Here is a 24,382-nt window from a genome sequence, read left to right on the forward strand (position 1 = left end):
TTCTAGTCTCACATCTGCTACTCACTGCACGTATTGGCTATTATTACAACTACCACTGCCACTATGAGTCCCTTAAGCCCAGAGTGACCCATGGGAAAAGAGAGGTTAGTGTGGCCAGAGAATGATTCTTTGGCAGTGCCCTTGACCTCATTCTCAAGGGATGAAGATGTAGAGCAAAGAAAGAGGAACATCCCAGGAGAGAGCGGATCATACAGAGGCCAAAAGGCAAGAGTATGCCTGGGGAGACCGGGCTGTCAGATGTGGGTAGAGGACTGAGTTTGGAGAGCAGGTGGCAGGACCAGTCACCTAGGTGGACTTTGTTCTTTATTTGCTGAGGCTTCTAGGTGGGCAGTGCCACACTATAACTGCTGTGAACAAGGAGACATCAGCCAAGGAGCCATAGCGGTCAAAAAAGACGAGCTGGGGAGACACTGTGGTCAGGGAAAGGCCTTAGCCAGGGAGTGCTGAGAGGCCACGCTGTGGTAGGGCCGGGGGCACGAAAGAGGGCAGCACATGGAGAACAGGCCATAAGGACTGAGAGCTCACAGGGCAGAGGAGGAAGAGGAGGCCCGCACATCAGATAGACCTGTGCAGGCTCACCCATCATGTAAGCACCACAGCATAGAAAGCTCTGGGCAGCAAGGGTACCCCAGCTGGGAGCCTGACAGCTTGGCGACAAGTGGGTGGCCCATAAGCAGCTGCCCCAGCTCTAAGTCCCAAGGCCGGAGAAGCTCTGAAAGACAGCGAGGCCTCTATCTCCCTGCCTCCAGGTAGGACTTCCTGCCAGCGCAGGCAGGGAGAAGGCTGCCCCCTCTTCTTCCCTTGGTCTAGGGGCCTGCTCCATTTCTCCATCACCGTGGGAAAATGAAATCACAGCATGTCCTCCCGAGCACTCCAGACAGACATCTCCTTCCTCGCCTGACTCTTGGCAGAGCAGCCCCGCCAACCCTGCTCCAGATGTCCTCCACCCCTTCTCGACCGGCACGTGTAGCTGAGTGAGCACTGGCGACAGGACCCTGGAGAGCGCTGGCCTGCCCGGGAGAAGGCCACACCAGCACTCACACAGCACCCTGCTTAAACCTGCCTCGGGGCTGAGCCTGGCCTTTAACGTATGGAGAAGAGCTCAGCTACCCACCATTTCAACGCAAACCAAAACTGGCACCAGGTACCATTTTTTTACCAATCAGATTGGCAACAATCAGCACGTTTGATACCGCTCTTTGCGGGGGAGGAAAGCCACTCTCACCTCGTTGGTGAGAGGAACCTGGTGCAACCTCCTCGCAGGGCAATATGGCAGAATCAGTCAACGGCAGGAGGTTAATTGCAAAGCCCCAAATGGGGCACTGGTCAAAACGACACGCGGTCCGGCTATATAATATGGAATGATGCAGCCGTTGAAAAGAATGAGGCGGCTCCGTATGAGCTGATACGAAACGAATGCCAAGATGTGCGGAGCATTAAAAGGAAGAAAGCACTGGGCATTGCGGCACGTAGAACATGCTGCTATTCATGTAAAAGAAAGTTTGGGGACATCAACTATATTCACAAGCCCGACTGCCATACGCCTGACGAGCACATCTCCGTGAGGGAACAAAGGATGCATGGGAAACAGTGGTTGCCTCTGGGGAGGGCGAGTGCTGGCTGGAAACAGGTGAGGGACGCAGCCGTCGTCGTCTACCCCTTTGCTCCACATACCCTTCGACGGCTTCACGGTATGTCCACGGCACCTTAAGGAAACCAACACGCAAGCTCTCCTCCGGGATGGCACTTCTCACACCCGAGTCCACCTGCGTTCAACTCTTCCTGCCCTACCACAGGTCACTGGCAACTGCGCCCACATGCTGCTTTCCCAACGCTGTGCCTAGCACACAGGTGCTGGGCAAAGGGCAGGGTGGGGAGGCGCCAGCACTTCCAGTTCCGGGGTCTCCATTTCTACCCGGCAAGCTGGCAGAGGCCAGAGCTTGCCCTCCCACCCAGGGGAAGGCCTGGGGAAGGCCGCCAGGCAGTGGGCCAGGCCACCAGCACCCTACTGTATTGCTCTACAATGAGCAGCCCCCACTCCCCAAAGCACACTCATGAAGGCCAATGCTGTGTCCTGGAAAGACCCCCAGGGCAGGCAGGGCACCTGCACAGTGTCCACAGAGAGCTGCCTGTGGTCCCGGAACGGCCTCTGTTGACTAATTTCTGCATACAATTCCACCCAGGATGAGTCAACAGCAGAGCAGACAGGATTGTCCATAGGCTGGCCCCAAAGCTGTTGAGAAGAGTGGGAAGGCAGGGCCCTGGGTGCCCTAGCCACTAAGAAATTGGCCCACCCAGGCTACCTCCATCTGCAGGGATTCCTGTGAGAATCCCGCAGGCCCTGCCACAGGCTCAGCCACCTGGGATGGGAAAGGGGGCCCTGCTCCTCGGCAGCCCCCCAGGCTGTACCCTCACTCTGTCATGGGCCTCCACTCCATCGGCTGAGCTGGACTAGGCTAGACATCAGATTCCAGCCAACCACCCTCCAGTGGCTACCGATTACACAATGCCATCATTTATCAAGCCCTGTGTCCTCCAGCAAGTCACCGTGACCTGGCAGTGGGCCCACGGGCTGACCCTTCCTATCCCTGCTGGGTACCTGCCTGAACAGGCAAGATTTTCCAGACACTCACATGCCTCCCCACCACTGACTGCCAGGTCGTCTGGGGCCAGCCCTTTCGTTTCTGGTGCCTCAGTCTCCTTGCCTATAAAATGGGCTCATGACACCCCTCTCCCAGGGCTCTATGAGGATGGGATGGGCTCATAAACCCAGGGCACTTAGCACATGGCCAGAGCTCAGTAACTGGAGGCTGCTGTCAGGATTCCCAGGAAATCCGCCCTGTTCCACCTCCCAGGGCCTTCCATGCAGCACACAGGCCCGGGCAGGGAAGGGCAAGAGAAGGTCCGAGAGGAGGGCAGCTCCTGCCTGGCCTTGGCGCATTGCAAAGACCAGTAGCAGCGCCTCCATCCACACCTTTGTTTGTTCTCAGTCTCCTCTCCCCTGCACGGCCTTCCCATCCCAGCCCTTGCTCCTGGAGCAGCAGCAAATCCTTGTCAGCAAACAGCACATTAATTGCTTCTTGGCCAGGTTTCAAATGATATCACAGAACTGGGCTGCTCAATTTGAGCAAATGGAAAGTAGGAAGGAGGGGCGCCCGGCAACTGGCGCAAGAGCCCGGGGTGATGGGTAGCTCCAATTACTAATTAATTGACTGCTCAGATGGAACGAATCTGAAACCCCAACAGGTTGGGCAAGTGAGCCCTGGGCTCCCCGCCAGCCCCTTTCATCAGAAGAGAGCAGAGCTCTGGTCTTGACCACCTTCGAGAGGGGGAGCCCTCGAGTCCTGCCGCCCATGGTTCAGAGGGCGAGCTGGACCAGGACGTCCCTGGACCATTCACTCAGTCACTCCTGCAGCCAGCACGTGTTACCCTCCCATATATATCACCAGACTGTAAGCTCCAGGGCCAGGGTACTCAATGGTAGTGTCCACAGTTGCACCCCAGTCCTAGCCAGCACCTGGCACGAAACAAGAACAAGAGTTACTGGATAAATGTACACTGACTAAATCAAAGAATGAATGAAATACCGAATACCGAGCATGGCGCTAGGTTTAGGATACAACACTGAACAAACTTAACACAGGTCCTGGCCTCATGGAGCTTACATTTTGGTGCCAGGATTGCTGTTAACCAAATAACCAGACAATTAAAAATGATATTGCAACCACGGTATGTGCCATGAAGAGGTCCATAAGGCAAGAGAATGAGGACAGTGAACGTGTCCCCGACAGGGAGGTCAGGGACCCGAACACTAACGGTGAGGAGGAGCTTGCCACCATCGGAGTGCCAACCCGGGGTGTCTTCTCCCAACCCCATACTCCCCAGGCACCCCCAACACAGGCACTGGCACACCCCTCACCACAGAAGACCACCCATGTGGTGGCCTCAACATCCGCCAGGCAGAGCCAGGTACTGACTGGGGAGTTGTTCTTGGAGAACTGTGCCTCCAGGGCACTGCCCTGCTGTGGTGGGGACTCCCAGCACGAATGTACACACAGGGCCTGGGGATCCCCAGACCACGTGGGGCTCCACACGCTCCAGGCACTTTTCTACACAGCCAGGCCCTGGTGACATACTGCGAATACCCAGACCGCCATTCCCAGGTGAGGTCTCTGGGCCTCCCAATGCCTGAGTGTCCAGACGTGCTGCCTCACCCACCGCTCCGCCACCATTCACTGTGCACTCCTGGAAAAAGAAGGGTGCACTTCCAAAAAAGAAGAAAAATATTGGGGTCTCAGCCCTGCGCCTTCCTAGCTGTGAGATCTAGGAAAAATTACTGAGTCACCCTTTGCTGTAAGATGAAATAAAACTGTCATCAGAGGAAGAGCCACCATGTCCCATATACAAAAATATAGGCACTCAGGCCGCTGAGGTTGACCACGGATGACTTCCTTTGCCAGTTATTGGAGCGGGATATGGGAAACCACCCTGGGCCCCCATTTCTGCTTCTCCCTATAGTTCTTTCCACCTGTTCCACCTTTTACTGCCCCAAGAGTGTGTGTGTGTAACTCCCGCCTGCCTCCTCCTTAAACCAGAAATCACGTACCCTGGGTCCAGGGTCCTTTCCCACCCAGAGCTAATATTTGGAAAGTGGCAAGTCATTTTGAAATATTATCTGTATCAATATTAATCGGTGATGACTCCAGAATTTCCATAAGATGGGTTTAAAGGTGGCTATATGCTCAGGAGAGGAGCTAGGAACTTGTTAGAAACACTGGTTTTGCACAGATTGTGTGTTTATGCGGGGTATCTCTGAAAGGCGTCAGTGGAGATGGGGTGCAGGGGGGTCGCCCTCAGCACTACCAGTTATTGACAACGGCCATGACCTCCACCACTGACTGTACCGAGCACTGTGCCAAGTGCTTCACACCCATCAGCTCATTTACTGCTCTTCTTAACCAATGAGGTATTATCTCTATTTTATAGATAGGTAAATCAAGGTTTAGAGAAGCTAAGTAACTTGCCCAAGATCTTACAGCTGGCTCAGGACCACAGGGAAGACTTGAACCCAGGTCTGTCTAATGGCAAGTCCTCCACTGCTGTTCAGTGCAACTGTTACCCTCCTGGACTTGCTCCCAGCTGCCCCGTGCTCCCCTCTAGGACACCCGTCCCACCCACTCGACCACCCAGGCCGCCACACCAGTCTGCAGCTGGAGGGCTTCAAACTTCAAACTTCCCGCAAATGGATTTCTGAGCAGGGTCTTTTTTTTTTTTCTTGGCGGGGAAGCTGACAAAGCTGCTCGTCTTGGTTCCTGCTGTCTAGGGCTTTTGAAAACATTGGGGGTGGGGGGGGGGGGAGAGACCCACTCAGGAGGTGGCGGGTGCTGGCTCAAGTCTGGGTCCCCTTGCTTGGGCCCCTCCCCCAACTGAGGGAAGTGTGGGGGCTCCCAGATTCCCCTCTGAGGAGTGTGCTCCCTTTCCTGACACACCTGACAGATTCTCTTGCACAGACGCCAGCCCAGCCCCTGGGACTGCACCGCACAATGAGGCCGCACCTGTGAGGAATGTGTGTAAATCCTGGGGCTCTTCACAGGGCAGCCAGATAGCAGGGAGCAGCAGCAAATCCCAGGATAAAAGCAGAAGCTATCCTGTTGACAATTCATTCGCGTTTCTACCCCAAATCCATCCACAACAGAACTGTTAAGCTCATGTTTCCTCTCCTGTTGCAAACAATTGTAAAAATGATTGGTATCTGCTCTCAGTGTAGAGCCCAGTCTGCTTCATCCCCAGGCTCAATCTTTCTAGAAGGGCACATGTGTGAAAAACATGCATTCTCCGGAGGTGCAGATAATAGTTTCTCTTAGAAACCCTGATCCCTCAGTCCGGAGAAGAGAAACGCAAAGGCTGGCCAACATATTGTTGACTTTCTGCTGCAGACTCTGGGCTGGGCACCGACCGTGGAAAGGCTCAGGACTGTTGTCTGGAGACTGGGCTGTCCTGTCTCTTGACCTCCTATGTGAGTCTCTCCTGCCTTTGTCTCTGGCTTTAAAATTTCTTCTCGAAGTAGAAATGGTATTGGGGAAGAGGGGTGGTGAGGGAAAGGGTAAGGAAGAGAGCCCAGATGGAGCCAGGACACATGGTTCTGACCCTGCCTTTGACGCTGACTGGCTATGCCTTCTGGAGAGAGCCTTCGCCCCTCGGGGCTTTGGTTTTCTCATCTGGACATCTGGAACAGATGAGCTCCAAGGCCCCACCCAGATGACATCCCATGAGTGAGACATGCAGATTAAAAGATATTTAAGCCTGAAAGCACCCAAGTGCCCAGTGCTAACAGTCTGTCCCCAGCTAAGCCAGGGAGCTGGCATCTTGGGGGAACTAGGCTCCAGCTAGATGTTTCCCCCCGGACTGCGGGGGTTCACGCAGATAACACAAAACATCTTGTTTAGCTTGAAGGAACCCAGGATTGACATAATAATACAGATTTTTTTTTTAAGTTGCTATCTATAATGAAAATGCCTTCCATTTTTCTCCATATCCATCTTCTCCCTTTCTTCCGGCAACAGCCTTAATTTTATTGAAGGATCCATCCTTCCCATACTTTCATTCCACACAGAGCACAGCACAAGCCCATATCTGAGCCAATTGGTACATGGCCTTCCCCTGGCCAAGCACTTGGTTCAAGGGAGAGCACATGCCCAAAGCCAGCCGGAGGACCTCCGCTAGGAATGCTGGGACAACGTTTCTCCATCTATCCCACTGGACCAAATTAGAGAAGATATGAAGGTAGAGCTGCTGTACATATCTTTTAACAATGTGTGGACAGAGAATAGAATGAACCCTAAGAAGAGGATTAAACCCTACCTAGAGGAACCAAGAAATAAACCCTGTCGTGGAGACAGTTTGGGTGCTGGATCAAGCCACACCTGATTTACGCATGGACTACTCAGAGGATAATAAAGAAGCATCACATGTGATTCCTCACATCTCTAACCCTTAGCTGACCGAGATCAGAACAGGCCCACAAACACATCCAGCCGATTCTGCAGGTTAGAAATGAATTCACTCAATCATTTATTAAATCGACAAATATTTATGGGATGTCAATGCTGCACCATAGACAGTGATCAAGGCGCATTGCCTGCCCTCGAGAGCCTTCAGGTGGGAGGGGCGCAACCCACAGACTGGCAGCGTTGCTGCAGTGTGACGACAACCCTAACAGAACTACGGAGGCCGTGGACACGCACAGCCTCTATCTGATGAGGGGGTCTCGGAAGGCAACCCAGGAGGTATCTAAAGGCAGCCATGTGCCCTCAGATTTACAACCAACAAACCCTTCACTCACTAATTTCGGCAGTCCTCAAAGCGACCCTGCGTCAGAAGCTGGGCAGCAATTGCCATCCCCATTCTACAAAAGAAGAGACAGAGACCAGGAGTCAGGGAATGAATGTTCAGGCTCCCACAGCAAGTCTGGAGCTGAGCAGAGTGGGAAACCCAATCTCACCCCATCACATACATCACAACATCCTTTCTGACTTGATGACGGCACAAGACCCCAGAGACGGTGTCAGTAGAACAAAGACCAGCCATCTGCCCCCAGAGATGTCAGGGGTCCCTCAGAAAGGTGCCATGGGGAGTCGCAGGCAAGGCACACATCTCCTGGCCGGAGACAGGGTCCATGTGCCTGCCATCACGACTGCAGCCCTTCTTGACATCCCATCACAGACCCGGGCCAGGCTCCTGAGCAGGGTTTCATCCTCACTGGGGCCCCTGGTGGAGGGAAAGCTTTCCAGAGTCACACACACTTCACACAAAAACCTGAGCAGAGTCCTGATCAGTCGGCCATATTTAATAGGGCCTTTGAGAATGGCAAAGGGTCTGTGGCCAGTGACCCAAGGGGCAGGGCTAAGTGCCAGAATCAGTCTATCAGAGTCCTCGCTGAGGGCAGTGAGGTCCAGGTCAGGATGAAAGGAAGTTCTCTTTTGCTTTTATTTACCATAATAGGACAAAGACCAAGAGAAAATGACAGCTCTTAAAAGAGAGTAACAGTGTGAACTCTGGAATCAAAAAGTTCTGAGTGCGAGTCCATTTACTAAGCTGTGTATTATGTTCCTTTAAATAATATTAACAACGAGTAATAACAGTCACTTAAGTTTTCTGAAACTGTTTCCTTATCTGTAAAATGAGATAACTCCCACCTCCTAGGGCTCACAGGTAGTACACGTGACATGCAGAAGGGTGCAGAGTGAATGGTGAACTAACAAAAGTCAACAAAATGAAACGACAGCCTACTGAATGGGAGATGTTCACCAATGATGCATCTGATAAAGAACTAATATCCACAGCATGTAAGGAACTTATACAACTTAACACCAAAAGACAATCTAAAAAATGGGCAGAGGACCTGAATAGACATTTCTCCAAAGAGGAAATACGGACGGCTAATAGACATATGAAAAGATGCTCAGGGTCGCTAACCATCAGAGAAATGCAAATCAAAACCACAATGAGATATCACTTCACACTCGTCAGAATTGCTCTCATCAATAAATCAACAAACAAGTGTTGGTGAGGATGTGGAAAAAAGGGAACCCTCGTGCATTATTGGTGGGATCGCAAATTGGTGCAGCCACTATGGAAAACAGTATGGAGGCTGCCAAAAAATTAAAAGTAGAACTACCATATGACCCAGCAATCCCACTTCTGGGTATTTATCTGAAGAAATCCAAAACACTAATTTGAAAAGATATATGCATCCCTACGCTCACTGCAGCATTATTTACAATAGCCAAAATATGGGAGCAACCTAAGTGTCCCTTGAGAGACAACCGGGTAAAGATGTGGTATATATATACAATGGAATGTTACTCAGCCATAAAGAAGAATGAAATCTTATCATTTGCAACAGCATGGATGGACCCGGAGGGTATTATGCTAAGTGAAATAAGTCAAAGACAAATACCATATGATTTCACTTATATGTGGAATCTACGAAACAAAGTAAACAAACTCATAGATAAAGAGACAAAACTGATGGTTGCCAGGTGTGAGGGGGTTTGGGGGGGGCTGGGTGAAAAAGGTGAAGGGAGTAAGAAGTACAAATTGGCAGTTACGAAATAGTCACAGGGATGTAGAGTACAACACAGGGAATATAGTCAATAATAGTGTAATAACTATGCATGATGTCAGGGGGATACTGGAGTTATGGGGGGTCACTCTGTAAGTTACACAAATGTCTAGCCATTATTCTATACACTTGAAATGAATATAATGTTGAATGTCAACTGTAGTCAAAAATTTTTTTAAATTTTTAAGAAAAAAAAAGCAGGAGAAGTGGTAATATAAGGAGCAGTGCTATCTTTTGATTATTATTACTATTCCCACAGAGATGGCCATTCTCTGTCCCCTGGAGAAAATATACAGAGCTGTAGAATAAAACTAGAAACACACTAATTAAAAACGAAAGAGAAAGAACCTGGAGTCTAGAATGATACCCTCCAAACAAAGCAAAACGTGAGGGCAAGAGCATAATTTCACAAAGGCAGCCCGTGACCCCCCAGAGCTGCAGAGCCTGTGGCTGAAAAGCTGCGGTGCCGCTCACCCCGCTTGTGTTTTCCCATGCAGCCAAAGGGGGACCTCTCCCACGGGGAGTCTCAAGGCCAGGGCTCAGAAATCTAATCCTCTCTGCCTGTGAGGGGATAGACCCCAGGCTACTCAAAAGGGGCCTCCCGACACTCTCAGGTCACTCATCTCATGGCCCTAGGACACTGCAGTGTAACTGTCCCCTCAAGTCCCCTACCGCCCACATTCTATCAGGCCAAGGGTCAGGAGACCTGGTAGGTTCTTCCACGTGAAGCCCTTCAGCCTTCTCGAAAGCAGGCCTGGCTGGCCATAGTGCCAGCCTCCTGGGGGCTCCTCCTGAGGATGTCACAGCCCCGTAACTCCTGTGGCTGGAGGAGGGCAGGCTAAGGTCAGCCTAGTTCCCACTGGGAACATATTATTCAGCTGCGGGCCCAGGGCAGGTGACAAGAGCAGGCCCTGTGGATATTAACTTAAATTCACAGATCACACGTCACCAGTACCTGGGTGGGCAGGCTGGAGCCTTTGTGGACCCATAGAGCTGAGCAAGGGACTCAGGCTCAAACACCTACCTTGTCTTGCCTCTTCTCACACTTTCCCCAGAACTAGTGGTTTCACACTCTGGGCAATCTGGAGTCCCAAGGCTGTCCTTCTCCTGGTCCGCCCTCAGGCATCTCTCCCTGAACTTGACTGGAGCTCCTCGGGCAGCAGCCCCACCCACTTGCCTCACACCTCCCCGGAAGGTACCTGTTCCTCAGCTCAGAAGAAACCCCAGGTGAGTGTGTTGAGCATCTTCTCCACACTGGGCACATCTAGCACCAAAGCTGACCGAGTACGGCCCTGTCCCTCAGGAGCTCACGAGGAAGTTGTGGCAATATCGACAACTCCAACAACAGCACAATAGTTGCCACTGAGTGTGCCAGTCACAATGCCAGATGGGTCTCATGTTACACCTCATGACACTGCAAGGTAAGCATTACATTCCCCATTATACGGATGAATAAACTGAGGAGTCAGAGAGCTAATGGATTCCCCCAAGGAGACACAGAGAGCAAGTACAGAGCCAAAGTGGAAACCCAGGATCGTCTATGCAAGACTTTGAGCCTGGCTATTTGCATACCACCTTTGCCATTGTTTGCTCAATATCTTCCTTTAAATAATACTAACAACAGTAATCAACAGTAAAAATAGGTAACATCAATTATCTGCCAAGCACTTTTTAAATGCTTCCCATACATTAACTCACTTAATTCTCACAACAATCCTAGAGGAAAAATCTGTTAGGATCCCTCAAGTAGGAAAAGTAAGCAACAAGCCCAAGATCTCATAGTCTGTAAGCGGCAAAGCCAGGATTCGAAGCACGCAATCTGGCCTCAGAGTCTGGCTCTTACCAGCATACACCACTGCCATCCACAGAGTCAGGGTCTCACCCTTGGTTCTGCTACCTAAGAAATCTAAAAAAAAAAAACTAAAATCCCACGTGTTGGTTAACATCCTCTAATGTACATCAAACACAACCACAACTGTTAACTTCAAAAGCAGTTCCCCAAGGGGCCTCCTAGAGCCTTCGCCATCGTGGGCACCACTGCTCATGCACGGACCACACTCCGAGAAGCCCTGCCACGGTCCAGAGCCAGAGCAGGGCCCCCATCCCTCTAGTGCTGGCTGGACAACAGCCTGAGATTGGGGATCCAGGGCCCCTGGAGAAGGACAAACAGCAAGGCAGCAGAGACGTGGGGGTTTGGATCGGCAGCTCAGATGGAAAGCAGGTCATCAAGGGCACCTAAACTCCACACCCGGGGGATTAGCCATGCAGAGGCCATGTCTTAGAAAGTACACAGAGGGGACCGGGGTTGCAGGACTACCCCTTAGCTCCTGCCCTGGCACCTCCCCCAGAGAAAGTCCCATCACCACGCACCTTCTCCTCCAGCCATTTCCCTTTCCCTCCTACTGTTTCCATGGCAACAGAAGATGATCTTTTTTTTTTTTTTTGGTAAATACAAAACTGTTTTTCTTTCTCACAAAGGTCACCTAAAATGAGACACCCCTGCCTGTGCTTTACCCAGGTATTTTTCGAGCCTTGAAGGCCAGTCACCACCTCACCCACGCCGACCTCTCCACCCCCATAGCTGAGACATGGTGTCACCTCACGCCACAAAAGGCACCACCTATGTCCTTCCCCAGCGTTAACGCAGCAACACCGATGGGCCCATTTCAGGGAAACAAGAAATGGGACGCTTTAGCAAACACTCCTGCTCTTTCTCCCTCCTCCACTGTTTTCTGGCTCAGAAACTGCACTGGGTGGTCCCTCCGGTCATTCCTTGGGTAGCAGATAGCTCCCAGGCACACAGGACAGGTGACTGGGCTGCTCCCGGAGAAAATCGAAACCCGGTGAAGTGGGAGAGTGCACTGACGCTGGCCGAAGAAAGGCGTTCAGAGGCAGGCAGCGTTATGCGTGAAGCTCGACAGTTTCCGCCATCCCCGGACGCACCTGTGGCGCCTCGTCAGCTTCAACACTGCTCGCAGCGCGCTGGGCGAAAGCCGTGTCCGGAGCTCTCCGCCCAGCACTTCTCACGAGGACGGTTTACCCCCAACGACTGTTCCCCCAAGGAACATTCATCCAGTGGAAGGATCGGTCCACTTCGATCGACTGTCCCCGATTCCCGCACCTTCTAAAGCTCTAGAGGTTTCCTGGGCAATGCCTTCAAGCAGAAAATGCTCAAAACTGGTTCTCATTCCGGCGTCATGCCCACCACTCCCTCCCCCATCACACTCCTCTGCCCTGGCCCAGCCTGGGCCTGGAGAGACATTCTGTCTCTTCCTCGCTGGGATCTCACACCACGCGCACACCCGGCCTGTCCAGAGGGCTTTCAGCTGGTTACTTCTCAGACATGAGGCAGCCATATTGTTGTCTGTTTTTAAGATAGGAATAGGTAATAATGGTAGGGGCGGGGTACAAAATAAGAGCTTGACACGTTCAAAAGCCTTGACATGTTTGACAGCAGAGTCAGTGGGCTGGGGAGGAATGTTCTATGGTATCTATTTCCTGGTGAGTGGCACCCGGAAAACACCCAGGAGGAAAGGCACAGAGTGGCCTCCATTCAGTCACTTACTTCTTGCTTCGGCTCTTCCTCCCACGTTGGGATGAGGCTCTTAGCTTCGGCCGGGCAGAGCTGGCCCCACACTTTCCTAAAACAGCCCGCTGGAACGGAGCAGCAGCAAAGCTGAGTCCCAGACTCTCTACAAGAGAAAAAAGCCTGCTCAGCCACAGGTTTGGACCCTGACCTGCTCGCTCCGCTCAGCACCAAACAGCATCCTGTCCATTCCTCGGCACAGAGAGGAAATGTTCATGTCAGGGTCTTTGGCCAAGCACCAAGACCCCAGGGTTCAGCCCCAGCGCCCACTTTATACTACCACAGTGGCTACAGGCACGTGTGGGGCATTGGCCTGTCTGGGGACAGAAGCCAGCTCACCACTCTGGCTGTTCAACCCAGATAAGCTGTTATTACCCACAAAGATGTGGCTAATCATATCTATCTAGACTTGTCATGAGGGTTAAATGAATTAATATTCCCCAAGGGTACCTAAACAGCTTCTGGCATTATGTAAGCACTGAATTAGCTTTATGATTTTTAATATTCAATTTATTATTACCACTAGCCCCCAAAACACAGTCCCTGAAACAAATGGCCTCTGAATTTCTGAAGTAAAATCCTGACGTCAGTCCTACTCACATGGTACTTTAGGAACCATGACTGCCCTAACTTCATCTCCCTCTCGGCCCTGCCAAACCCCTGCCAGCATGTCACACAGCTCTGGGCACACAGCTGCTGCCTGGCCATGCTGAGCTGAACCACTGAGGTTCCAGGTCCCTCCCTACCCCTGCAAACTTCTGGGTAAGTGTCCCTTTATCTGTCCCCTGGAAAGTGGGGCACCAGGGCCTATATGTTTCTGCCATCTCAGGAAGCCCGTAGAAATACAAAACAGCCAAGTGAGGAAATGAAACTTTAGGGAACAAGATGGTGATCATAACCAGAGCCATGGGGATGAATCTGAAGTCTCCCTTCTTCACTTGGAGAAGTCTCATGGCTGTCTCCTCGCACAGGAGACATAATTAACACAAACTGACACCCCAGGAACCAGCACGCAGCGTCGGAGAGCCCCTCCACCTCTACAGACCTATCACGTGACGAATTGTCCCAGGAGCACGGGGCAGGGGCTATGCAGGGGTCACCCCCAGAACTGCTTCCCCAACCTGGAGAATTCCAGAAGAGACTGCGAGTGCCCACACGTCCACACCCTGCAGTGGTAACAGAAACGGAGCCTGCCAGTGTCAAGGCCCCACATTTGTACAGACAGGCACCTGAGTGTTTACACAAGGCCTGCGAGCTCTTTTTGCATGATGCAAGATGCTAGCAGCGGCCTCAGTTTCCATTGCATAAGGATTCCTAGAGCGAGACCACAGGGACCCACAGCTCTCTTTCCACCAGGAGATGCCACGGCAAGGGCAAGCCTTTGGACGGAGTGAGCCTCTTGTAAAGCAGCCTGAAGACGACCACCCTTAACAAGAGACCTCTCTCCCCTTCCCACATCCCTTTATGAGGGCTCTTGCCACTAATGAGCCTTCAAGTGGAAGCAAACTTGTAGAGAAGGAGGAGCTACTTTGAACTTTCCAGAGCCACAGACTAGCTTCTAGAGCAGTGAAAGCCCAAAGGTGCCAGGGACATGAAATCAGGGACTCAGATTCTGAGAGGCGTCCTTGCAGCTAAGGGCTTGACCTTAACCCTGCTGAACCCTCAGACCACACGATAGCTACTAAGAAGTGCCAGTTAAATATGTTAAACTGAGCGATTGCAACGAGTAGAACCCAAGTCTTTGCCATTTTATTCAAAAATGTTTACTTCATGGTTCCCTATTAAGTATAAGCAACGTCCCCCTTGTATATATTTGACCACATTCACACAATGTGTTCCCCATCAACATTTGAATTATGGGCACAGGCCCTGAAATGTTAGTTTTGTGCTAAGATAAATATTAGAATAATATTCACTCTGCTTTTTTGAAGTAATCAACATCACAATTTGTGATTGAAGAGCAAAAGCACCATTGGCTTTATTAAGGAACAAAAGGATAACAAGCGATCCTCTTGGGGTCACAGGGGCCCCCTGGAACACATTCGCTGCCTTTGTAATCATTTTTATATGCTGCCGGTGGACCGCACACCTTCTCTGATGGCGCTGGGCAAACTCCCTGAGCCTCTGAGCCCCTGGCCCTTGTGAGGACGACAGTGTTCCTGGTATGCCCCGTACCTACCACCGCTAACTCCATCAAGGCACAGCTGAAGCCCCAGCACCATCGCCAGACTCAGCCTGGGCTTTCTGATGACTTCCCACGGAGCACAAGAAAGAGGAAGAAAGGGAGAGAAGAGAGAGAAGGGAGAGAAGGGAGTGTTTACTTGCATATCCCCCTCTGATTCTTAGGCGGTCACAGTGGCTGGAAAAAAGATTGGTCATCTGCTCACATGGCCCTGTGCCTCTCACAGGTGGTTCAGACCTGAAGGCCTGCCTCTGTGAGCTGATGAAAGCAAGAACCACTGAGGGGCCAGCTCAGAAATGCAGCACACTCTGCTCTGCCACAGAAGATCCACACGACGGCCATATCTGAAGAAAGCTACATGGCTCGAATCCAGGCCACCCAGAGTCAGCAGCCCACCCCTGGTTTTGGCAATTCTGATCTTTCTGGTCATTTTGGAGCTCAGAAAGATATCTGCGGAAAGTGAGGCTGAGAGAAAGTGAGGCTTACCCAAGATGGGGTGGCTGCTGAGGGAGATCTCCTCGTGGCCCTCTCCAAAATCTGTGCATCTTATCTGCTCGAGGCATCTGTGCCTGTGGGTTGCATCCCTGGAACTTTCTCTCTGTGCTCTGGGAAGCTTGAAAAACTGGGCCCAGAGTCCGTCATGAGCAGAATATCTTAGAGCATCTCAGGATCTCAATTCCCTGAAGTGTTCAATAAGGGGACCGTCCTAATTACCATTATGATTGTTGCTGCCCCCAAGAGAAGTAGTACATCACAGTCCCTTCCAGCTGAGCTTTCTCTCTTTCCCTGATGGTTCTTTCAAATTACAGAGCTATGCCCAGCTGAGAGCTATATATCATCTAGGAAGCATCTGCTACCTTGGCCCCCTTCTTCTCAAAGCCCCTCAATACTCCAACCCAGTGTCCCAGATCCCCTGAAACCTGACCGAGAAGGCACTGCAGAGCAGAGCTGGGCTGCTGATGGTGTGCATGACACTGGTGGCTTCTCCTTGCCCTCTGAACATACTTGCTCTCCTGTAGGAAAAAATGCGATGTGGCTGGATCTGCCTTGGAGCGCGTTAGGTTGTGATAATTTGATCTCCATTCAATTATTCCTATGAAATGTATGAGAACACTGTAGCTGGCAGGCTGGATTCTTGTGAAGAAAAATAACTGGGTTTGTTTTCAAACTGGAAGACATCTCAAACCAAGGGATTCAAATGAAGGAAGCGACTTTAGACCTTGTCTTCTTTGGCTGTGCTTTGCTCAAAAGAGAAATGTGCCTCATTTACCAGGATTCAAGGCCCAATCTGATGATGTGCTCAGCATAAACCCTGCTAATTAAACTACAACTGCCTCACTCTGAACCAGACAGGGGGGTCCGTAAATTATGTTGCCTTGAGCTCCCCACAAATTGCCTCTCCCCAAAGAGGGCTTCTCCATTTGTGAAAACACACCCAAAGCAGTATGTAGCATTGAGGTCCTGGTAATTGTCCCCCCGCCCTCCTTGGTGTGGCCTCTCCCACCCACCCACCAGCAGAGAATAATGAGCGGCCAAAACTTGGGGAGGCTCCACAAACAGGGCGAGGAAAAGGGTTTGTGCTCCAGGATCCAGGTCGGCCGGCCGGTCTTGCTCCAGCCGGCCCGGAGTGCAGGGGAGCAGTGGGGGGGAAGGAGGACCAGAACCTTCTCCTAGGTGTGGTCTCCCTGCTCCACCTTGGACATACTTCTCATAGCCTAAGAGCCACGCTGGCAGATAGTGACCTGGACAGTGGGCAGTCAGTAGGTCCTGTGGGAACTGCACACTGCACAACCACTGGGATGCCGTATGTGAATAGCTGTGTGTGCTACTCAGAACCCCAGAGTGGAGGCCCCAACTCTGCAGAGTAAGTAAACCAGGCAGGAGTTCTGGAGGAAGAACAGGAGTAGAATGACCCTTGGGACTCTTGCATAGTTACCTGTGGAGGGCCCCCTGCCCGTGACCTCCACTCAGGTCTCCCTGCTCCTTCCCCACACCCCCAGGGTGGGCAAGGCGAGGGGAATTGTTCCGGATAGTGTCTCTGCCTCTCTGTATTCCTAGCACAAGTTACTATTTTTCTGCCCAAACCAAAGAAAAATCTCTCCATCATTTCAGCATTGGGAGTGGCCCCCATTATGTGCAAGAAATCCCCCCAGGTATAAAGGGAGGAAGATCAGCAAGAGACGTGCAGCAGGGAAAGTAGAAATGCAGGCAGGCCTGGGATGGGAAGTTTGCAGAGCGCTAATCCCCCAGCACCAAGGGACTGATTTTAACAAGGCAGGCTGTTTGCTAGACGCTTCAGGTTGACTCACAAGTGCTGTTGTGGCAGGCTCTTCTGCTTTGTTCTGTGTTCAGAATTTTCTCATTTCGGGCTTTCTTATCCAAAAATGACTGCTGTGAAAACCAGCCCGATCTTAGACAACTCCTCAATTTAAGGGACATGTTTTACACATCACTTCTCTGCGCTATGCTGCCACTCAAAAAGGCAGGGCGGAGAGGGTGATTTCCAGCTAACTCCCCGAGCTGGGGTAAGGTCCCTGAGGAAGACGCAGTGCTCCTCAGCTGAGGAGAAGGCTGGGTAATTGGGCTCTGCAGCTAGGAAAACCCAGCAGGCCGCAGGGGAGTGCAGGCAGGTCCCTCCCCACCCGGCTTTCTCAAACCTCTCACTGGATTTGGACAATCACTATAATAACGGACATGGTTGAGCTCCAGGCAGCAGGCACTGTGCCAGGCAGTTTACATGCACCATTTCATTCTCACAGCAACTCTGAGGAGGGCACCATTATCCCCTCTTACAGACAAAGAAACTGAGGCTTAGAGGAGCCAAGGATGTTGGCTGAGGTCCCATAGATGGCCACTGATGGAGCTGGGTCTCCAACACAGGGCTGATTCCCAAAAGCCCATCCTTCAGCCCCATGCCTCCCAGGCTGTGCATCCTTCTCCTCTGGCTGGGCTTTGGGAGACAGCGGGTGCAGGGAGCCAGGTTGGTAAACACAGAAAAAGAAATTCAAGTCTGCTAGGTCTCCCCGCTTTCCTGGTAAGCCAGTCTCAGCATGTTACTGGGAGGGTAGATTCCCAGGTGTGCCATGGACAAAGCTGCCACAGCCCGTTAACAGACCCCAAGTCAAGTTGCTGTGCGAGACTGTTCATGGAGTCTGAGGGGCAGTGTCTGGGGTGGTGCCTGAAGCAGCTGGGACAGCAGAAGGCCACTCCTCTCTGCACCACCCAATCATGTCTACCCGAGTGCTAGAGCAGGCAACAGCCGGCTGGGCCACTTTCTGAGTCACAGGGGGGTGTGGGTGACGCCAGGAAGTCGAGCCGAAAATTGACCTTCTCCCTGAGGTCACTGCCAACAGCGCTGGTCACACGGCAAGCCCATGGCTTAACCCCTTTCGAAGTGGGAAAGGGCAACTGGATGGGCATGTGATGTGACCAGCATTGGAGTCCACCGATCCGTCCTGCCAGCAAGGAAAGCCAGCACCACGTGACAGAGGCCAGCCCCAAATGCAGGCGCCCATTCTCCGGCTCTCAGTCACTGGTACACTGGGATGAGGCGGCCACACCTTCCCCAGCCAGCATCACTTCTTGCAACCCCCCTAGGTAAACACACGCCTGATTGGCACTCGCTTTGAAATATGAATCTCTGAGATGCAAACCCAGGGTTGTAAGCGATCAGACTTTGTTAATTTTGCCAGGCATCACCCACAGGACCCAGCACAGCTCCTCGGGGTGTGGCCGCCATCAGCCAAACCAGCCACATCTGCTTGCATTTCATCACCAACATGGTAAAGTTTGACTTTCAGGTGACCTTGAAATTCACAAACTCCAGCAGGGGCGGGGGTGGAAGTGGGGAATAGGAGCCAAGTGAAAACCGCTAAAAGGAAGCAGAAATAAAACAAGCTGGGGCTGCCCTGTGCCCCCCAAAATTAAAACCAAATGAACATATCAAAGGGCACTTATCCCAGCTATTTTGGCTCCAACACTCTTCAGCTTTAATCAAGTCCCTGGGAGACGGAGCCTCAAGTGGCTATAATTTCCTACCTGCCTTCACCTGCACAGCTTGGGCCTGAATCTGGGAGTTATTTGGGATGGATTTTGCCTGAACACACAAACCCTTCCATGATGCCTCCTTAAGCCCGGCTCGCTGGGCCCTGACGGAGGACATCTGCCAGCCTGGGCTGCCCAAGCCCTGAGGAAGGCAGCAAGATGAGAGGGAAGAGTTTTGTCTCCCTTTGGGGTATCTGGAAGCCTCCAGAGAGAACCTCTACCTAGGCCCTGACTCTGACAGACTAGGTCCCTTGGACTGAAGACATAGTCACCTCTAGCAGGAGCCAGGTGCCAGAAATGGGGTGTTGACTGACAACTGCAGATACACCTCCTGGTTCATCCAGAGAGTCAAGGTGGGGAGCACACACAGAGGCGAGAGGCCTGCCTCTCAGTCCAAGCCCTGCCTCTCTCCCCGTTGCTGTGAGACAACAGGCTGAGCTTCATTCCTTTCCGAGCCCCAGGCGCCCCCTTGGCCGAACAAGAAGACTGGAAAAGATAATGAGTGACACACAGCTTTTCCTAACACTGTTACACATGTTAATAGAGAAATGTAAATGCAACTTTTCACTTTGCAAAGAACCTTCGATCTGGCCTAATAAGATCATCAGGTAGGATTGTGCAGGAGCCTGCTCAGAGAGGCTTGCTGGGCTGCACAAGGCCACTCGGCTCACAGGTAGTAGAGCTGGGATGAGACTCAGGGCTGTCTGGCTCAGCCAGCCATCTGCGGCGTTCCACAGTTCTGCGATGCCTCTGGAGGCCTTTCCAGCTCTGGCATTCACACGTCTACTCAGACTTTGTGATGTTTGCTCCTGGGGCATCTCCCCAAGAGAAATTACAGTGTCTGTTCTGAAGGAAACCCTCAGAGTCCCAGAGCAGAGGGAAAGCATATGAGAGAGGAAGCAAGAGCAAGCGAGAAGCACGCGAGGAACCAGGTGCCAAGCTCCACCCGCCCCACCTACAAGAAGGAAACGGCTTTGAGCACTTAGTGCCTACTACATACCAGTTGCTTTCCAAGCTTCATCTCCTTCCCTCCCCCCACTAAGTCTCTGAGACAGGAATTATTATCATCCCCATTTTACAGATTTTTCTGACAACCACACCATTGCTTACCATGTGCCAGGCACTGGATGAGACAGCTGGGGCTCAGAGGGAATCAGGCAGGTGCCCAATGTCCCATCTCAAGTTGAAGTACAACCTCAAGCATACCAATGCCATTTGTGGGTCGACTCCCGCAAATACTCCACTTTTTCATTCTGGGCTGACCTTCCCTAGAGGCTGCCTTTTTAATGCTGTGTTCTAGTCCACAGCATGGACTACGTGCAAGGAACTCCAGACAGGTGTTTGTGGGCTCTCTAGCCCCAGGTGGACTCCATGGCCGACTACAACTGGCCTGAACTCTGCCACAGAGTGCAGAGGGATCACATCAAGTTCACCTGGTATTCAGCTGGCCAGCACTGGTGGCAGAGGCCCGGCAGAGCATCATGGCTCCACGGGTCACCTCCTATCCACAGCCCGGGGCCCCGTTAGCGGGCAACCCCAACCCAGCATCCATGGAGGTCGAGGCCAGAGCAAGAAAGGCCAGCCCCAAAAGGTTTGGGCCCCCTCGCCCCTCCTCTGCAGGTCTTGCTTCCCCCATCTCCGGTCTATCTAACCCCTAACGGGCAGCCCTGAGCTGCAGCCAGACGAGACATCTTAGACCCTCTTCAAAGAAGAGCCAACACCCAGAACAGTCAAGTGACACATACTCTCAAGGTTGGCAAGACCTTCAAGTTTACAGAGTCCTCACCCCTAAATCCAAACCTCTGCTACCCTCAAATGCAGCTCTGTCAGGAATGGGAATACAGATGTTGAGGTCGATGCTGCTCTGACCTTGACCTCTGCAGGTGTTTTCTCATCTGTAAAATGAGAATATGAACTGGGCAGATGGGATTGGGTCAACCAAGCAGTCAGCCTCAGGGTGGAGCTGGGAGAGGACCGGATACACAGGTGAGGAAGAAAATTAGGACACCTGTGAAGGAAACACGGCTAGGCACGCGGAGGGCTGGACTTGCCGGTGGGGCCTGGCACCGGCACGTACTCGGTGCCCCATCGGCACTGATACACGTCTTTTGCCCAAAGGGGCAAAGACAACACAAGGGAAGAGAAAGGTGTGAGGCAGGCTGGCAGCGAGCTATAATTAAGCACCGACCAAAAACACATGAGAGGACAGGGGAGCAACCAGATGTGCGAAGAGCAACGTCCAGCCCTGTGGTGCCCATAGCTCCATGGGGCGTCTCTGCCACAAAGGGTCTTGAACCCTACCCCGAGGTTCATTTCCAAAACCCCAAGGCACTGTCTGGCTCCCAGTCAAGGAAGTCCCTGTACCAAGCTAGTCCCCCATTTGCTCTGCCCTCCTTAGCCAGCTCTGGCTTCCAAGCTGCAGTACAGGTCCAGCAGGTGTCTCTACATACTGGGGTCACCTCTGCCCAGCTCCAGGACAAACCCCCACCACATTCACGGAGCACTTCTGAGCTCTCCAGGTGCGGGGTGGAGTAAGGGTGAAGACATGGTGGGGAACAGGGATCCTGTTGATCATGAGAACTCTTAGGGACCCAGGAGACCTCACACACACCAAGACAACCACCCCATCAGGAGTCACTGCCAGCCCTTCCAGGGTGGCTGGCTAGACAGCCTTGAGCCCACAGGGATGGGACACTGTGGAATGACCCAGAGGAAGTGGAAGCCAGTTCCCCTCGCCCTATGCACCCTGTGCAAAGCATGGCCCCTGTGGCCCCAAGTAGAGCTCTGTAGGAAATGGAACAGGTTCAAGTCCAAAGCCTGCCACTTGCCAATCATAAGGCCCTGGACCACAGCTTCCCTACCTGTCAAATTGGAAGTGGGGACATGCACAAGGTTTCTGTGAGGAATGAGGAGATAACGGGATCCTCTTGAGGGTGCAGTGGGACCCTTCGCTTCTCACTGCCTGGGGGCAGAAAGCCACTGGACCTGGAGCGTCATGCTGAATGGTGCTGTTCCCCTCGCTAGGGTGAACGAGAGTCAAACCAAAGACTCTGCGGGGCCCCTGAGGGCGGGCACCAAATGTGGGGAGACCCCTGGGCAGGATGGGGGCTGGGAGAAGCATCTTTACCTGGGTGTCCCCAGGACAGGATTCCCACTTTGATTAAGTTCCCTTCTGGGGAGGAGGAAACGACCCCTCTCTCCTTGACCCCCAGCAGACAAGGCCGCACCAGCAGGACCCACTTCCACAGCCTGCAGACCAGGGCCACCCTGTCACAGCACAGGGTGCTGCCAATGGCTTCGCACCGAGCGGGCAGCTCCGCAGCTGGACGGCTCCTTGACAGTTATTGGCAGGGCCTCCCTACCCCAGGATGGGGTGGGGGAGGGGAAGAAGGAAGAAAAGCCAATTTTGTTTCCCAGGGAGAAACGATTGCTGACAGCTGTCCGTAGGCAAGCGGAGGCGCGTGCCCACGTAATCTAAACTCGAGCCGCCCAGGTCTCCCCTCAACCCAGAAATGAGCTTGTTAGAAGAGCCTGGATCCCGGCCGTTTCCCTTGACAGCTTCCTTACCCTAATACACGCAGCAAATTGGCAACCTGTCCTCGGGCATTTGCATCCCGCGTCCCTAGAGGGAGATATCTCTATTATTCTGTTTTGGATAAAGGAGGCCATTTGAGATGACAGGTAGCAAACGCCTCTTTAATAAACCACGCAAGCAGCCAGAGAGAGCGAGGCAGTGGAGAGGGACTTGACAAATAGGTAGATTTGCAACCCGGGAGCATTAGTGGGGCCAGGCAGAGCAGTAAGCAAGGGAATGTTGGGGCTGTGAGATAAATCACCCCTTGTTATTCTGATTTAACCATCACCCTGCTGGAGGCCCTGTCTACCACCTCCAAAAGGCAGACTCACAGATGGCTTCTGGCCCCAGATTTGCAAGCTGCTGCTTGATTCTCCGAGTTCGAGTTCATCGCCTGCTGTAGTGTGGCAGAACTTCCATGTCAGTTTGCAGATCCTCAAAGAATGGTCCCTGCCCTTCTCACATCTCTATCCAAGTCTCTATTATTTTCTCTAATAATCCCAATTTTAAGAGAAATAAACATTTACTCAGCACGAACCATGTTTCTCCACCGTGTTGCCCTACGACACAGACGCTTGTCCCCCTCTCTTGTTTCATTTCTCTTGATGCAGCTTTTCATTTCTCAGCTTCTCATTCAATTCCCTCTCCCTAGTTCCTAGCTTCTCCCCACCCTTAATCCAAAGGAGCTGGGGCTAAGACTCTGGGCTCTATCCAGTGATGTCCTGACAAATGTTTAACAGCCAGCTTGCTGAGAAAATAAAGAAAAGCCTAATTTGTAGTGTTTGCTGATCTCTATGGTATAAATACTCACACAGGCTGTTTCAAGCTTCCAACAGGATGTCAACGAACTCTGAATTGGGAATAAATACGCAACACACACGAGCTGGCTTCAGCACCTTGCTGATTCTGTTTCTCCTGAGTTCCATCCTCTGCTGCTCAGCCGAAGGGAAAATACTTCCAACCCTGACTTCTGGACATGCACACACACAAGTCTCTTCCCCCAACCCCAGACACACTTCCCCCGACACACAGCTCCTGCCTGGTGAACAAGAAGGCTTCCGCCAGTCCTGCACCGAGAACTCTTCACCTCAGACAATCCAGATCATTGCCCCATCACTTCAGAACACCTGTGTGATCTTGGGCACGTTCCATAACCACGCTGTGCCTTAGTTTCCACACTTACGTACGAAAACCCTCTCTCACGAGGAACATGAGTTAGCTGAGGCAGTGCGTGGTACAGTACCTGGCAGGTGGGGGAAGCTCAGGAATGCTGCTGTCCTCCTCCTCACCCACTGACAAAGCCGTCTGGGATGTAACCACAGTAGAACGCTTCCACTTCTTACTCAAGGGACCTGCCACACCGCTGAAGGCTGCCTGCACAGGACTGTGGGCTCATCTGGTTCTCGAGGGCAAACAGACCCAGTGTGGTTGAGGCGAGGGTAGAACCAGGACCTCCCACCACCCCTTCCTACAGCTCCAGCTCTCCTTATGAGGCTTCGGCGGGGCTGCTCTCCACCTCTCCGGTGGCTGCACATTGGAATCACCGGGGGAGCCTGACAATCATTCAGGCCAGGTTTCCCATCCACTCAGAGTCTGATTTAACAAACCTGGGGTGCTGGCTGAGCATGACGACTTTTTTTTAATCTTTCCAGGTGATTCTTATGTGCAGCCGAGCCTGAGAATAGTGTGAAGGCTGAGAGCAGGACTCCTCAAAGTGGCAGCTGAGCGTGAGTGTCAGCGATCAGCTGTTGTCCCAGGCAGGCTCTGGCCTCAGACCACATTTGCATGCATTCTGCCTGGTGCCACGAGTTCCAGGCCCAGCGAATCTCTGTGACCCGCAGAGACCATGTC

General features: G+C 52.3%; 1 long non-coding RNA gene across 1 annotated transcript in view; it reads right to left on the reverse strand.

Annotated features, from left to right (window-relative positions):
- Positions 1–23,885, reverse strand: part of LOC118605612 — a 102,153-nt gene extending 78,268 nt beyond the window's left edge. The window contains exons 1-2 of the long non-coding RNA XR_004952232.1: positions 23,775–23,885; positions 12,711–12,837 (exon numbers count right to left, since the gene is read on the reverse strand). This is a non-coding gene — a long non-coding RNA (uncharacterized LOC118605612). The remainder of the gene's footprint in view (positions 1–12,710; positions 12,838–23,774) is intronic.
- Positions 23,886–24,382: the final 497 nt, after the last annotated feature.

Source organism: Rousettus aegyptiacus, unplaced genomic scaffold (genome assembly GCF_014176215.1).
Source record: "Rousettus aegyptiacus isolate mRouAeg1 unplaced genomic scaffold, mRouAeg1.p scaffold_m13_p_7, whole genome shotgun sequence".
Classification (NCBI taxonomy): domain Eukaryota; kingdom Metazoa; phylum Chordata; class Mammalia; order Chiroptera; family Pteropodidae; genus Rousettus; species Rousettus aegyptiacus.